Below are 17,836 nucleotides of genomic sequence, written 5' to 3'. Positions count from 1 at the left end.
TGCCTTGTGCTGTGAATGTGGTAAGCGACACTTAATAGTTTGTGCGAGAGGGAACATTCTTGCACCACTGAGATTGAGCCCAGTGTTGATAGTTTTGGTTAATTTTGAACATGCTGGTGAGTTAATGTGGCAAACATTTAGCTGAATACTTTTGTGTGTGTTCCTTAGGAATATTAGCCAACAGAGTGTTTTCATTTATTTTATTTTTAACACATTATTGTCTGTCTTCATTCTCTGGATGACTTGTCACTTAAAAGAAGTTGGTGGTGGTTTTTTCTTCAACTTGATGGAAGAATTGAAAAACAATCAGTATTCAGTCTTTATCACATACTGGATAAAATTCATCAGTGCACTTATTGTATCCTAGCTTTGTTGTTATTAAGCAGCTGTGATGTTTACGTATTGCCTGTGCTCCTTATTGCTCTGTTCATCTGACTGTTTCCTTTCTGATGCGTGTGGTTCAGGGACATCAATGGACACCACATATCCTTTAAGGTTCACATCTCATTTTATTTATGGATGCTACCATTTACTTTTGTATATTCAAAATATCTCCATAATATATAATTTTGTGAGAAACTCCTTTCAGTTACTCAGTTTTTAATGCACACTCTTGCAGGGTGTGATTACTGCTGGAGGAAACTGGGACTGGTGAGGGCCTGGTCTCTTATTTAAGGCTTCGTACCCTGACCTGCCTGCCGTGCCTCCATCTCCTGGCCTGCACCCTGTAAACACCTGTCCTCCTCCATAGCTATGGTGAGTCGACATGTGACAGTTCAGATTTGCACCTGGGTGGAAAACATTCAGTCAATTTGAGCTCTGTAACAGACTGACCTTCTCATACAGAGTTCCCCTGAGTGAGACAGGGGGCCTCAGGCATGTAGGGAGGAGCTCAGCAACCATTCCAGCTCTCTCCTGTCCAGTGTGGAAGGGGTGACACTTTCCTTAGAACTCACTGATGGATGAGGCAGCCTGGACTGGGCCTTTTTTAGCCATGTTTCTTGCTAGGTGCCATGGTGTCCTGCACCTCTGCCTGGACCATCTCTCTGACTTCGGATCTAAACAGAGATCTGAGCAGACTCAGTCTTCCTCTACCAGGCTCTAACTCTATGCTGAGGCTTCAGGTGAAATATCTGCGACCCTCAAATTCATCTTATATACATTTAACCTGGAAATTCCACTTCTAAGGGCCATTATAAAAAATGAGATTGATAGACACGATATTCTCTTCTTAATCAGTTAAGGTGTGGACAGTTAGAAACCATGAATGCTCCACAGCACAGCTGCTGAGTTAATTATACATGAAAGCCACTGAAAATGCTGAAAGAAGGCCATGTCCTAGGCCATGTCCCTGATCTTTCCTGAGATGGAAGAGAGCTTGTGTCCTGGCCTCTCTCCACCCAGCAGTGAAGAGACACAGGCCTGCACAGCAGGTGAGGACAGGAGAGAAAAGCTGGTCAATGGTCGAACTCTCATCCTGGGAGGGATGCCTTTGGGGTTTTTCCATTTCATGTTCCACTGCATTATTTATAGTGCTCCACTCAATATTACTTCTCTTCTGCTCAATTCACTTAAGAATAAATAGTTGGTATTTTCTTGAATAGGTGAGTGGAAATGGATGACTTAATTTCTTTTATGTGTAATGTAGGATAAGCATATAGAAGAACATTAAAACATCACTTTATAGATATATAAAATATGGAGTCTTTTTATTCAGAAAGGCAACACATCATTCATGACTAACTTTTAAACCCCCAACACATAAAGCCATGTGGATCCCGCTGTGGTGGGTGTCCTGCCCTCGCTACCTGAGAAGTCACTGTGCCCATCTGTATCTTGTACAGGACACCCAGAATCTTCTTCAGAGTCTCTTTTTCCATCAAGGAGGACTGAGATCTTCCTGTGCTCAGGCCAAGCAGGGAGTGTGCAGCATGCAGAGGAGCCCAGCACCTCCTGCCTTACACCCATTTCCACCACTGCATCCATGCTGCAGCCCTGCAGGCCCAATAAGGCAGAACCATGAGGGTGCAGCAAAGACTCTGCCGCCTCAGCCCCAGAGGCCTCAACTCCTGGGTCATGGCCTCAGCCTCCACCAGGCTCCAGGCTCTGCCATGGATTGGACATTCATAGTGGGCCAGAAACACCTTCAGTGCCTTTGGGCAAAGTCCATTTTCCACACCGACACTTCCATTCTGCTCAGGCATTGGAGAGAAATCCCTGCACATTGGCATTACTTTTTCTTTTTTCCCTCTTCTTTCTTCTTTCTTCTTCTTCTTCTTCTTCTTCTCCTCCTCCTCCTCCTCCTCCTCCTCCTCCTCCTTCTTCTTCTTCTTCTTCTTCTTCTCCTTCTTCTCTTTCTTATTCTCCTCCTCCTCTGCCTCCTCCTACTCCTCCTTCTTCTTCTTCCTCTTCTTCTTCTTCCTCTTCCTCTTCCTCTTCTTCTTCTTCTTCTTCCTCTTCCTCTTCCTCCTCCTCTTCAGCTTTTTCTTCTTCTTCTTCTTCTTCTTCTTCCTCTTCTTCTTCCTCTTGTTCTTATTCTTTTTCTTCCTCTTCCTCTTCTTCTTCTTCTTCCTCTTCTTCTTCCGCTTCTTGTTCTTGTTCTTCTTCTTCTTCTTTTTCTTCTTCTTCTTCTTCTTCTTCTTCTTCTTCTTCTTCTTCTTCTTCTTCTTCTTCTTCCTCTTCTTCTTCTTCTTCTTCTTATTCTTTTTCTTCCTCTTCCTCTTCTTCTTCTTCTTCCTCTTCTTCTTCCGCTTCTTGTTCTTGTTCTTCTTGTTCTTGTTCTTGTTCTTCTTCTTTTTCTTCTTCTTCTTCTTCTTCTTCTTCTTCTTCTTCTTCTTCTTCTTCTTCTTCTTCTTCTTCTTCCTCTTCTTCTTCTTATTCCTCTTTTTCTTCTTCTTCTTCTTCTTCTTCTTCTTCTTCTTCTTCTTCTTCTTCTTCTTCTTCTTCCTCTTTTTCTTTTTCCTCTTCTTATTCCTCTTCTTCTTCAGCTTCTTGTTCTTGTTGTTGTTGTTGTTGTTGTTCTTCTTCTTCTTCTTCTTCTTCTTCCTCTTCTTCTTCTTCTTCTTCTTCTTCTTCTTCTTCTTCTTCTTCTTCTTCTTCTTCTCCTTCTCCTTCTCCTTCCCCTTCTCCTCCTTCTCCTTCTTCTTCTCCAACTTCTTTGTTTTTCTTTCTTTTCCTTGTTTTTTCTCCTCCCATCCTCCTCCTCCTTCTCCTTCTTCTTCTCCACCTCCTTTGTTTTTCTTTCTTTTCCTTCTTTTTTCTCCTCCTCTCCTCCTTCTTCTCCTACTCCTACTCTACTCCTTCTTCTTCTTCTTCTTCTTCTTCTTCTTCTTCTTCTTCTTCTTCTTCTTCTTCTTCTTCTTCTTCTTCTCCTTCTTCTCCTCCTCCGTGTCCTCCTCCTCCTCCTTCTTCTTCTTCCTCTTCCTCTTCTTCTTCTTCTTTTGAGCAAGGGATTACTATTATTATTTTGAAATAATAATAAGAATCATATAAAGATAATTCTATAAAAAGATAAAATAAGTATAGATTAATAGTGATTAATGTACCTTGTTCAGTGACTTCTGAGATTTCTTAAAGATCAATATTTTCATATATTTGTAAAAGTTTTGGTTTGGTACAAAATTTAAAACATGGTCTCACTAATATTCTAAATGTCCCAGGCTAGGCTTAAACCTTTCCTCATCATTCCTCCCTGTCCCAAAGTGCTGGGATTACAGGTGTATATTATCCTGAGTTGGCAATTGGTAGTTGTGTATTCATGCAATAAAATGTTTGGCTTTGGTCTTGAGACACTTTGTGGAAGGAGTCACTCTAGTTAAGCTGTTCACCACCTTCTTAGCCTGCAGCTTCTTTCACAGTGAGTAGGACTGAAAATCCCATTAACACTGTGAGTAGATTCTCTGCTTTTCTAACTGTGGTCAGCAGGCACTTCAGAAGATCACTCCAAATGCCTTCTGCACTAGGATTGAGGCTTGGTGTCTTTGAAGCACATTCTCTTTTTCTTTGATCCCTCATGTAATTTGATGATTGTTTGAACTCAAATCGCAAGAAAAGTGGGAAAGTTAAAGCTATTTGGGGCACACTCCCCTCCAGAAGGCCAGGCCAGTGTAAAAATTTATTTACCCTTCTGGTGTCAGTTTAAAGGTTTTTTGTTGTTGTTGTTGTTGTTGTTGAATTTCTAGGATTTGAATACAGAGCTTTGCATTGGCTTCTTTGTCTTCACCTTTTAACACTTTTCTTGTTTTGAGCCAGGTCCTTAATAAATGGCTAAATTGATGAGGCTCACCTTGAATTTGTGATGTTCCTGACTCCGCATTCCAGACTACTAGGATTACAAGCCACATCACCAGACCCAGTCTCATCATAGTGTTGTTAAAAGCTTATTGGCTGAGCAAGGAATGGTGAAAATGCCTGTAATGCCTGTACTCAAGTGGCTGAGGCAGCAGGGTTCCTGGGAGTTCAAGACAAGCCTGCAACATACTCTGAGTTCAGCCCAGGCTACAATGACAGAGGGAGACACTGCCTATAAAAAGAAAATGAAAAAATAGGGAAGAAAAGGAAAGGAAAGGGAAGGAAAAGAAGAAATAATATAAAATTCCTAGTGATTTTGTCACTTGGTGTGCATCTGGGCAAGCTGTTTTAGTCTGTGGTCCTTTTCTACCAGTGTAAAACCCTTTTGACTACTTTTACTTTATAGTACTTGGAAACTAGTATTTTGATCCCTCTACTTTTAATGTTCTTTCTATGGCTATAGGATGACTCTTTGTACTTCCTTGTGAATTTTCATATTTTTTTTATGTTTCTAGGAAAATGGCACTGATACTTTAACAGGAATGGCACTGAAACACCTGGTTGCTCTGGGTAGCATGTACATTATAACATGAATTCTTCCCATCCCTCATCACACTATGGCTTTACTTCTGTTAGTGCTCTTCTACTTATTGCATTAATTTCTACAATTTTCCAAGTAGAGGTGAGTTTGCTTAAATTTAACCTAATCATTAGTTCTTTTTGATGATTTGTGAAATGAATTGTGTTCTTTGTATTTGTGGCTACAGTTTGTTTGTATTACATAGTAATGAATTGTTTAGGGCATGTTGCTCAAGTATCCTGCAATTTAATTGATTTATGAATTTGTTCTATAAGGTTGTCAATGGAGTTTAAATTTCTTATATAGAATGATGTACCCTCAGGAAAACTGAGACAACACTTAATACTTCCTTTCTGATTTGGAAGGCTTTGCTTTCTCTTTCTGGATTAAGTTCAATGGCCAGGACTTCAAGTACTGTATGTTAAAATGAGTTGCAAGCCTTGTCTTCTTCCTGACCCTAGAAGCAAAGCTTGCAGCTTGTCAGCATCTGAGCACCATGTCAATGATGGGCTTGTCATGCTGTGCTGAGGTCCATTCCTCCTACATGTAGTCTATGAATGATTTTTATCATGAAAGAACTTTTGTGGTTCTCAAAGCTGTTTTTCCAAATCTCTTCAGGGGTTAGCTGTACCTTATGCTGTGAATGTGGCAAGTGACACTTAATAGTTTTTGTGAGATGGACCATTCTTGCACCACTGAGATTGAGCCCAGTGTTGATCATGTTGGTTAATTTTGAATATGCTAGTGAGTTAACATGGCAAACATTTAGCTAAACACTTTTGTGTATATTTGTTAGGAATATTAGCCAACAGAGTGTTTTCATTTATTTTATTTTTAACACATTATTGTCTGGCTTCATTCTCAGGATGACTTGTCACTTAAAAGAAGTTGGTGGTGGTTTTTCCTTTAACTTGATGAAAGAATTGAAAAATGATCAGTATTTATTCTTTATTATTCACTGGATAAAATTCACCAGCACAATTATTGTACCCACTCTTTGTTGTTGTTATTAAGCAGCTGTGATGTTTACCCATTGCCTGTGCTCCTTGTTGCTCTGTTCATCAAACTATTTCATTCTGATACGTGTGGTTCCGGGACATCAATGCTCACCACATATCCATTAAGGGTCACTTGTCATTTTACTTACGGATGCTAACATTTACTTTTGTATCTTCAAACTATCTCTGTAATATGTAATTTTGTGAATAACTCCTTTCAGTTACTCAGTTTTTAATGAACACTCTTGCAGGGTTTGGTTACTGCTGGAAGAAACTGGGGCTGGTGAGGGCCTGGTCTCTTATTTAAGGCTTCGTACCCTGACCTGCCTGCAGTGTCCCCATCTCCTGACCTTCTCCCTGTAAACATCTGTCCTGTTCCATAGCTATGGTGAGTCCACTTGTGGCAGTTCAGATCTGCAACTGGGTGGAAAACATTCAGTCATGTTGGGCTCTGTAATAGACTGGCCTTCTCATACAGAGCTCCCCTGAGTGAGACAGGCATGTAGGAAGATCTGGAGCCATTCCAGCTCTCCCCTGTCCAGTGTGCAGTGTGTGATGCTTTCCTGAGAACTCACTGATGGAGGAGGCAGCCTAGACCTGGGCATTTTTTAGCCATGGTTCCTGCTAGGAGCCATGGTGTCCTGAACCTCTGCCTGGACCATCTCTCTGACTTCAGATTTCCACAGAGATGTGAGCAGACTCAGTCATCTTCTACCAGGCTCTAACTCTATGCTGAGGCTTCAGGTGAAAAATCTGTGATCCTCAATTTCATCTTATATACATTTAACTTGGAAATTCCACTCCTAAGGATCATTATAACAATGAGATTTACAGACACCATATTCTCTTCTTAATCAGGTAAAATGTGGACAATTAGATACCATGAATGTTCCACAGCACAGCTGCTGAGTTAATTATAGATTACAGCCACTGAAAATGCTGAAAGAAGGCCATGTCCTAGGCCATGTCCCTGATCTTTCCTGAGATGGAAGAGAGCTTGTGTCCTGGCTCTCTCTCCACCCAGCAGTGAAGAGACACAGGCCTGCACAGCAGGTGAGGACAGGAGAGAGGAGCTGGTCAATGGCAGACCTCTCATCCTGGGAGGGATGCCCTTATGGTTTTTCCATTTTATTTTCCATTGCATTATTTATAGTGCTCCATTCAATATTGCTTCTCTTCTGTTCAATTCAGATCAGAATAAATAGTTGGTATTTTCTTGAATAGGTGAGTGGAAATGGATGATTTAATTTCTTTTATGTGTAATGTAGGATAAGCATATAGAAGAACATTCAAGCTTTACTTTATAGTTACATAAAATAAGGAGTCTTTTTATTCAGAAAGGCAACACATCATTCATGACTAACTTTTAAACCACCAACACATAAAGCCATTTGGATCCTGCTGTGGTGCGTGTCCCTCCCTCCCTATGTGAGAAGTCACTGTGCTCATCTGTGTCTGGTAGAAGACACCCAGAATCTTCTTCAGAGTCTCTTTTTCCATCAAGGAGGACTGAGATCTTCCTGTGCTCAGGTCAAGCAGGGAGTGTGCAGCATGCAGAGGAGCCCAGCACTTCCTCCCTTACACCCTTTTCCACTACCGCATCAATGCTGCAGCCCTGCAGGCCCAATAAGGCAGAGCCATGAGGGTGCAGCAAAGACTCTGCCACGTCAGCCCCAGGGGCCTCAACTCCTGGGTCATGGCTTCAGCCTCCACCAGGTTTCAGGCTCTGCCATGAATTGGACATTCATAGTGGACCAGACACTCCTTCAGTGCCTTTGGGCAAAGTCCATTTTCCACAGCGACACTTCCATTCTACAAATTTTAATTCTTTCCTTTGTAAATGAGGCTGAGACATTGGAGACAAAACCCCACACATTGGCAGTACTTTTTGATTTTCTTTCTTTTCCTTCTTCTTTTTCTACTCCTTCTCCTTTTCTTCTTCTTCTTCTTCTTCTTCTTCTTCTTCTTCTTCTTCTTCTTCTTCTTCTTCTTCTTCTTCTTCTTCTTCCTTTTCTCCTTCTTCTTCTTCTCCTTCTGCTTCTCCTTGTTGTTCTTGTTCTTCTTGTTCTTCTTGTTCTTCTTCTTCTTCTTCTTCTTCTTCTTCTTCTTCTTCTTCTTCTTCTTCTTCTTCTTCTTCTTCTTATTCTACTTCTTCCTCTTCATCTTTGTCTTCTTCTTGGTTTCTTTGATGCTTTAAGGATATATTTAGAGGTGTATTTTGCCAAAAAAACTTTCCTTGTCTTTTCATTCCCCAGTTAACTGAAGTTTTTACAGATTTCTACTGCAGTTCATACCCTATGTGTTTGAACACTCAGAATCCATTTTTCAGCTTAGTAGAAAGAGTGAACCAAAGCAGAAACTGAACTTGGGGACGTTACTGTGCCTTCCAATACCCCAACTCATATCTTTTTTTACCTCAAAATTATGGGATTCAGGAGCAGCTGAGGCTGTCACAGACAAAATGAATTTCCTGCATTTATATCAAACAATCTCAATTCCTCTCAAGCACATTGTATCAGGTTTCTTATGGCCAAATTTGAAAAATTCTTTCCAGTACATGAGAGGCTGCCACTGGTCCTGAAATCATGATGGAACTTTCTTGTAAACACATAGTCTGATCTACACCCTGAGGGCAGAATGTAAGAGAAGCACAGATGGCTGGCACAGATAGAAACACCTCAAAGTTGTCAACCAATAGCAGCAAAAAGCAAGAACCAAGTTGTTGAGCTTTCACAATTGCGTGATGGAATCATGTGGTGGATTTTGCCCTGGGTTTACTGAAGAAGCTCAGTAAACCTAGGTGCTGCCTGGATCCCCCTTCCTTCAGTGCAATACAAACAGAAAGTCACATACATGCATCATTTATTTGCAATTTTTCTATTGCAGCTATGAAATCTGTATTCATAAGAGTCCACATTTCTGCTATAGCAGACCCACCCAGGGGAATTACCACCATGTCTTGTAAAGGGTCAGTTTATTTCTACAAAATGCAGAGTAAAGTTCTTGGCCTTGATTTTCCAGATGTGTGCATTTTCAGTCATTTCTAGAAGGGAAACTAAATGATTTAGTTTGAGTAAACTTAAAGTGTGTTGCTGTGCTTCTGTGTGACGTCCTTGATGCCAGAGCTGACAAAGGCAATGAGTGGGATCTGCTGGAGATTTAGCTGCAGAGGGACACACTTTGAACAGCTGTGCCAGGTAGGGCGGCCCCTCACCTGACTGGCCACCCAGGCCTCCAAATGCCCTTTCCCAGTGTTGTCCCTGGCTTTGGGAGGTGCCAGATTGGAGATGCCCAGAGCACTGGCTGGCCCTGGGGAAAAGTTGTTGTGCCATGAGTTTGTCATTCTTAGCCCTGCACCTCTGTGGGTCTGGGGCCAGGGCAGGGTTTCACCCAGCTGCAGTGAACAGCATCCTCCAGGCAGCTCTCCTGTGCATGCTTTAAATGGAGCCTAGGGAGGGTCCCAGTTCCTTCCTGCTTCAGACAGGACTGTGAATCAAACACTTGAATATTTTTGCAGCATTCTGTGGCTGGAAACTCTGTTCTTCGTCCTAGGTGTTCTAGGGAAGTCTGTGTAGAGCTCTGATGGGAGCTGCAGGACAGGACTGTATTCAGCCCCCCATGTTCTCCCCATTTTTGTTCAGCACCTGCCTTAAAAGATTCCAGTGGATGGGGAAACAGCACATCTCAGGGATGTGTGTCTGCATGAATCAAGTTTGGGAGGCTCAGTGTTTTCTGTGCTTGTTAGTCATGTCTGGTGATTCTCTGAGTTAGAAAAATTTGTCATTTCCCTCACAAAATGGACTCATGAGACCTCTTTCACACTTGTAATAGAAACCATTTATGTGACTATTGGTTGTAAAGAAAAGTTTCCTGTTGTGGTTTTTGCATTATTGTTGTTTTTCAAATGCAATGAATCAGCCCTTGGTAGCTCCCTTTGTATCACTGAAATCATGGAAAACTTTTTCTGACATGAAAAGATGAATACATACACAATGGTCTCTAAGTTTTCCCTGTAGACTCTGTTTCTCTAGGATTTTCTCTTCTATCAAAGAGCAATAGCAGGCAGTCTCCTCCAGGAATGTTTGGCCAAACAGAATCTGATGCACTGATATGAAAGACCCAGGGTAGTAAATCACAGTGAGAGAAAGGTGAGCATTGGGTGGTGACTAGCAGGAGAGAACAGGGGTATGGATGGGTCCAACACTGAGCAGAAAGCTGGAACTCGACAGATGTGAAGACTGTACCAGTTGATGATGTGCTTACATGTGACTCAACTGAACATGTGGAAACTAATGAAATCTTAACTTAAAATTAAAATTATCTTAGAATTTAATGTTTCAAAGAACTATAGATTTAAGAGTAGAAATGAAAACTGAGAGAAATAGAAGAGGTAAAGGGAAGGGGAAGTGAAGGGCAGGTGCTTTGCATGACTGGAGCCCTAAGTGGAGCTAAGGACACCTTCCATGAGCCAGGAACAGGCCTGCCTTAGAATTCCACCAGACAGGGTATCTGCCCTTGATTTTCAGGTTGATCCCAGAGCTGGTGAGGTCACTGGAGGTGGAGCTGGCACAAGATCTCTAAGTAGACCTTGAGCTCAGTTCAGTACCAGCCCTGCTTTAGAAAAATCACCAACCATCCTTGCTCCTTGCAGGCTGCAAAACCTCCCAGGGCCTGTCAGGGACAGCTCTGTGCACAATGCACCCCAGGAAAGCTTCCCATTCTCCCTCACCCCACTCTTCTGCATGCCTCTGGGTTGCAGGAGTCCCCAAGTCTGAGAGTCTTTCTCCCTTTATAGTGCCCCATGTCTTCCTCAGAAACCAACAGACCCAGACCAATTCCTTCTCACTGTAGTTCTCATTTTCAGTGAGCTACGCTTGGCCCAACTCAATCAGATTAGGCTGGGCTGTTTTTCACACCTTGCTCAGCAGCACCTGCCAGGAGCGAAGAAAAGAAACTCTGATCCCAAAGAGTACAAGTGTAAGCAGCACTACAGGTCTGTCCTCCCTCCCAAACTGTCCTCCCAGGGTATGCTGTGCACTAACCATAATCAGCCCTCACTTGCTGTCCGAGGTCCCTAGACAGTGCTGTGACCACCTGTCCTCCACTCCTCAGGAAGCCTGAAATGCATCTCCCTTTTCCACCCTTGTGGCCTGTTGCCTCTGTGAGAATGAGAGTGGAGTCTGCAGTGTTACTCTAATCATGGGTGCTCCAAAGGGTGCTGCTCTATAACTATCTGAGAAGTGAGTGGACAGTGGGAGTGCATCCTGCCTGCCTTTCCTCCACCTTCAGTTCATATACTGATGCATCACCCCATTCTGTGAGTCTCTGTGAGTCTCCCTTTCCCCTACTTATGTTCCTGGGTACAGAGGCCAAGAAGTTAGGCACATTCACCATAATGTGGGTAGTACCTGGTCTGATCTCCAGGGTGACTGTGTGGACTTCATAACATGGAAGCACAAGAGACCAGTATTTGTATCTGCTCTGGTAATTGCATCATGTTCAATGCCTGATGATTTAAGGTACCCACCAGCTCCCTCCATGATGTCTGTGTGGAACTATGTCATCTGGCATCCCCCAGAGATTCTTGCTCTGGATACCATAGAAGCACATGGAATGACTGCCCAGTGTCCTTCAGAGTAAAGACAGCCACTCCACCCAAGTGATGGATCCTTGGCAGGAGGCAAAGCTTCCCCATGGGAAAGGAAAAACTGCAATTAAGCCAGAGTCCCTGGTCTGAGAAGACCTAGTTTTAGACCCAACTCCTCCTTTCTACTTCCCTTGTAAACTTAGAAAAGACACCATGCCTCTCAGGTCCTTTCCAGTGTGTCCCCCTGAACTATGGAAGTCATATTGGCATCTGCTTCATAGGGACATCATCAGAGGTGAGAGATGACACTTTTAAAGCTTGTGAGCTGGTGTCATATGTACACAGTGTACAGAATAAGAGGTGAAATCCATGAAGGGTTGGGAGGGAGGTGAACACATTGCACACAGGCCTAGATCTTGCTGTATGGTGGTGTAAATGACACTCACCTCCTGGACATGTTTCCCTGGTGGCACCATGAGGGGGCAAAAGTTCGTCAGATCAGCCATCATTATGTTCCCTAAGCATCTCAATTTCTTCTATGAATTGGTGCTGTGGCCTCAGACCTCACACAGGCTAAGCAAGCACTATGGATGCAGATGCACTCCCAAATCTACCAGCACTGTGCCTACATTCACACCTGTGTGAGTCACTACACCCTTGGCAAGGGTGCTCAACTACTGACAGCTCACCTTCTCATGGCCACCTCCTGAGTAGCCCATTCCTTGAGCATGGGTCACACATAGTGATTTTGATCTGGTTTGTATTAGCCAGGCTGAAATTGAGCCCATGTCCTCATGCATAGTAGGCAAGTACTCTGTCCTGAGCTCTCTCCCCAATTCCTTACTTGTTCTTAATAACAGAACATGGCAGACATGATGGGATGTGACTATCAAGATTCACACATAAAATGACTGACTAATCTCCTGCTCTCTCCCTTCTCTGTTCTTCCTTCCTTCCTCTCTGTTTTGCTCTGTCTTCCTCTCTAAATCCCTGAGTGTCTCTGCATCTTCCCTGAGGAGAGGCTCACTCTTTGCAGAGAAAAAGGGTAACAGACAGAGCAGACATCAGACCTCCATCTTAACTGTTCCTGCCTGTTAGTGAGAGAGCCTGAGAACAGATGCTTCCACAGTTGTGCTTCAACTGAGCCTGCAGCCTTGTCAGAAGAAACTATGGTGGGTCCTCCAGCAGCACCTCCTTAATTCCTAACCCATAGAACCTGAGAGAACTGAAGTTTACCTGTTGTACCTAAGTTTGCAGCCATGCATTCATCAATGGTCACTGATGTGCTATAGCAGATATGAGGTTCTGCCCCCACCCCTGCCCCTCCCTCACTCCTCCCCTCCCTTATTCTCCCCAGGACCTCTGTTCTTGCTTCTCATCTCTTTCTTGACTAAGAAAAATTTGACTTTGAATCTCTAAATTGTTGGTCCTCTCTCTTTTGCCACACAGACTCAACTCTGTACAGCATTAGGGCCTGCATGTCTCAGGTTCAGGCATCTGTTCCATCTCAGTGAGGCGGTTCGGATGCCCCCATGTAGTGACCTTGACCTCTGTGTGCCCTTGCTTTATTGGGATATAGTGCTGGGTCTTCTCTTCCACTGCATTCTGCAGTGATTTGTCCCTCTGCACCAGCCTTCCACCTTCTGGGTAGCCAGTGAAATATTATCTTTTTCTGTGTTGGTGCCAGCCTAGTTCAGCCCAGGAATAAGGTGAGAATTTGAGGCATGTAGCTTGAATAAATCAGATCACTTTTCCTCTGAGCAACCCAGTGGGTGCCCATGGGATCACTGTTTGTTCGTGTCTGTGTGTGTGTGTGTGTGTGTGTGTGCACAAGTGTGTGTATCCCTTGGGATGCTGCTTGAAATCAGTCCCACATGTTTAGGCTCAGGTCCCAGGATCCCGGGGGCTGCTTTTCTAATGCCTCTAGGAATGGGCTGGGTCCTGTGCTAGGAGGACTTTTTCCTTTGGATTTCTCCCCCATCCTCTTCACTCCACCCATGTCCTGTGCCTTGGGACTGGCATTGTCCCTCTCTGGGCACTGGTTCTCAAATGTCCATCGGGAATGGAATAACATGCATAGTCCTTTACTGTGGAGATTCTAGCATTCTTGGGGATGAGGCAATAGAGGGTCATGTGGACATGGGATTTTCTTCATCTGGGCACTGTCCCCATCCACGCCTGCCTGTAATTTGATACCATCTCTACTAAGGCAATTATCTTCAGGTTACCTCACTTTGCCATTTTCACATGCAGTTCGTTGGGCAGGGCAAGGCCTGGACTTAGAACTCACCACTCACTGCCCCCGATACCTTGCCCCAAACCTGTGTCTCTTTATAGGCTCACTTGGTTCAAAGACCATGGGAAAACTTTCTATCATCCATAGAATTCAGGAGCCACACCTTAGCTCACACTGGGGCATCCACATGCTGAGCTATTTCTTTGTGGGAAAGCTAGTGGCTGCTGAATCAGTGACCTAACCTCTCCTGCTGCCCAGCCCCCAGTGGCAGCACAGTGCAGCCAGGCCTTGAGATAATAACTTCAGCCTGGAGCATTTATAGCATGGAGCAACCAATCAGCTGGCCTCTGTGAAGCCTGCAGGGGTTTACACCATGTCACAGCAGACCTGTGATTGAAGACTGCACCCCAGCTCCTGAGGAGTCATGGAGAGCTCTTGGGTCTCCCCATCTACCCCAGCCCTGCCAGGATCCTGGTGGATTCGAGTTCTGGGCTGGTTTTTACTACCTGGGACCTGATGTCACTGCTGTTTCCCAGTGCTCATTTCTCCCACTTGTTTGCCTCACTGACCATTATGTTTCTTTTCTTATGTACAAAAGGCCTCATTATTCTTAATTGGGCTTGTGTTCATTTGTCTTGTTCTTTGACTGAACTACTGGATAAGAACTGAAATTTGTAGATGGTGACATGTTGACCCAGACTTTATGCAAATTTACTCTGTCTAGAGAAGAGGACATAGGCAGCCGTATTCATGACATTTTGTGGAAATAAACCATAGGGGAATTCAATGGACATGCTGCCTGCGACACTGCAGTTTCTATACTGGGTTATAGACTTGCCTTGGAACACACAGTGCCTCACATTTTAATGGTTGTATTACAACTACAATACTTTACTTTTGTGATTTTTTTCCTGTTAAGCCCTCATAAATTAAAATTAATAATTTATCATTAAAAATATCTAAAGCATAAACATGAGTGTGACTCTCCCATGGTGCTGCTCTGTAACAAAAGAAAGTGTGTTAATTTCCTTCATATGAAATAGACATGAAATGACCTACATGTAATTAAACATGGAGCAGTTTTGATGTCTATACATCTATAAAGCCAGGAACATAATTAAGAAAACAAAGAATCCTAAGAATTACAAAAAATTCCTGAATTCTTTTTCTATGCCGTGCCAAGAGTCCATGAATACACGAATGAGAAATTGATGCAGTCTGTCTGGATTTTCCCTTCTCAGACAAGGCGAGAATAAACAGTTACTTACAGCAGGGTAAGGCAGAGGAGAAACACAACTGCAGTGAGATGGAAAAGGTAGGACAGGTAAATTACAAGGACATTGGATGAGTGGTGGCCAGGATCTAGTAGGAAGGAAAGTAAAAGAAAATATATTTTGGTAGTTGAAAGGGTTTTGGCCCAGATAGGATACTGTAGCCAGGAAAGCCACAAATGGAAGCAGGAAGCCCCAATTTCCCCCGCCTCTAGGAAGATACCTGTGATGCCATCTTCCCGCCCCTGGAAATTTACATATGGCGCCAAACCTAGGACCAATGGGCTACCTGTGCATCCCTAATGCCCGCCTTAGGTTCCACCCCAAACCGAGGTTATTTACAGGCCCCCACGCCACGTGTCCGCCTGAGTGATCGCCAGACACCAGCTGTGGGGGTGCCGGTCATCTCTCTCCATGTTCTCAGAATAAAGGCTGCTTTTTATTTTATACTTCTCAGCTTTTGGAAATATTTTTCATGTTTTGGAAATAATCCTAGGATTAGTGAGTTGATGAAAATGTTCTGGAAGAAGACACTGGTGAAGATTTCACAATATGGAGAATGCACTAAATCGTACCAAACTCATCAACTGAAACAAGAATAAACCCTTGAATTTCATTTGCAATGATTCTATCACTGGCAGCCCAGAAGAGAATAATAATAAATAGAATCATAAGTAAGTCTGGAAGAGAGGGGAATGACAGGAGTGGGTCAATAGCTACCTGCAGGTAGATGTCAAGTGATGACTCCTGCTGGGGAGCCACGAGGAGATCCAGCTCTGCAGCTGGTAGATAAAGGAAAACATGTGTCTGCTCTTGCTGTGGGGCCAGAGCTGGTGAGGGAGCTGCAGGGAGAGCTTGCATGAGCTCTACGGGTGCAAATTCAGCATGCACTGGAATTGCCTCTGCAGTTGCAGGAGAAGAAAACATCACTGACTTTCCAGGGACTTCACAGGGCCAAACCTTCCCACTGTCTGTCAGAGGCAGCTCTGTGCATGAACACAGCCCCAGTAAAGCCTCCCAGACTGCATCCCCACACTGACTGCTGAGGGGATCATGTTCTTGTGTCTCCCATCATCTGGGCACATTGCTGAGTTCCCTAGCACATTCCATCCTCTCAAGGCCACAACCCACATCCCAGAGCTCCTTACGCTGAGACTTAGGTGCCATGGATTTAGGAGGGTCACGCTGTTCCATGAGAAGCTTGAGATGGAGATAGACCTTGGAGTTCAGCTCCAGTGAGGACAGGAGATGAGGACCTGGAGCAAACAGGGAGGTAGCAAAGCCAGAGGTCTGGCCTCTCTTCTAACACTACCTACACAGGTTACCTTAGGGGGGGCACATGGGTCTCTAGCCCAGCAAGTTCAGTGTCCACTCTCACCCTCTCCCAACTACAGTGTGGTAACGTGGGCCTTGGGATCCCTGAGAGGCTGACAGAATGCTCTGTTGGAGGCAGTCCTTGCTTAGTGGTGTGACACCACTCCCTTTTTAGGGAAGCATGACACAGTTTCTCCCTGCCCTTCCCCACTGCAGGTCAGCTCAACAAAGGCAAAGACTGATATCTGCCATGTATTTGCACTCAAGGGCTCAGGGCTGGTGCTCCATGAATACGTGAGAAGTAAAGAGTCATTGATGTCTATCCCACCATTTTGCAGTGTCTAAGTCAGGCAAAGATCTGCTGCCCACTTCTCTTTGTCTCTGTAGAACTCCTCCTAGATGGTCTATAACCACTTCTAAGGGAGGCCATGCACATAGAAAGACTTCCTTGAGGTGAACTATATCTGTTCTACTGCCAATGCTGACTCTGTGCCCTGCAAAGAACATCAAAACTCAAAAGGGCAGTGGTTGCCCTTGTTCAGCTTACAAAATCATAGACAATACTCAGAAAAGTGTCTTCACACAGGGCATCTTCATGTGTATTTTGGCTTCATGACACCCACCCCCTTTGCAGTGATACTTGTGGACCATGGACACTTTACCATCCTTAAGAATTCCTGCCCTGAGCATACCCTGAAACCCCTTGAGTGACTCCCCAACCTGCTTTCCAAAGAACAGAACAGTTTTCACTATGTGTGTGTTAGTGAGGGGGGTGGAAGGTGATCCTTGAGAATCAGGACAGCCTCTGTAGCACGTCTTCATGGGGCCAAGGACATGGCTAATGCCTTGCCATGGATCCACCATTTCATCCTCAGTGACCCTGCACTCTGGATCCACTCAGCACCCCACAGTTCAGTGTTGTAAAATGAGACTGAGGTGCTTGCACATGGCCAGGACTTCAATACACAGGTGGCCAAGTCCCATGCGGCTGCTCAATTGAGAACTTAACTTCCCTGTATCTGAACTAGCCCTGGACTCAGTGTCTCTGAGTGGCTGGTGGTTGAGCCTTAGGGATGTGTGTTCTGGGCTTCCTCTTATCTCTGTGTGCCTCTGGGTGCCTTGGTGTACCAGTGAGTCAGCATGAGCTGCTGACAGCTGGGTGTTTCCAGTTGAGCTTCCTGAAGCATCTGGACCAAGTGAACCATCCTCTCCATATGTTCCCACGTGGTTCCCTGACACGGGGTCCTGATGCTGGGGCCACTAGCCCTGGGAAAGCAGCGTAGCATGTTCCTTGTTTACTCTCTCAAGCCAGCCATCTATGTAGGGCAACTATCACCAGATCACAGTGCCTGGTGATCAGAGCCTTCAGAGTTCTGTTTGGACTTATCACCAAGGAAGTGTGGTCATCTGCTGGGGTCCACACTTGAGGCTGCCCCTCTGATGCCTCCTTTGTTTTTATTGTGAGCTAATCTGTGTCCTCCTTAGAAACAGTAAGTTAAAAAACTAGCAAAATGTGTGTGTTTTTAGACTTTTTCATCCATAAGATCCTTTCCCTTGAGG

This window comes from Cavia porcellus, unplaced genomic scaffold (assembly GCF_034190915.1).
Source record: "Cavia porcellus strain 051 isolate PalLab524CR breed Dunkin Hartley unplaced genomic scaffold, mCavPor4.1 scaffold_46, whole genome shotgun sequence".
NCBI classification, from domain to species: Eukaryota; Metazoa; Chordata; class Mammalia; order Rodentia; family Caviidae; genus Cavia; species Cavia porcellus.
Note: the sequence above shows the minus strand (reverse complement) of the source record.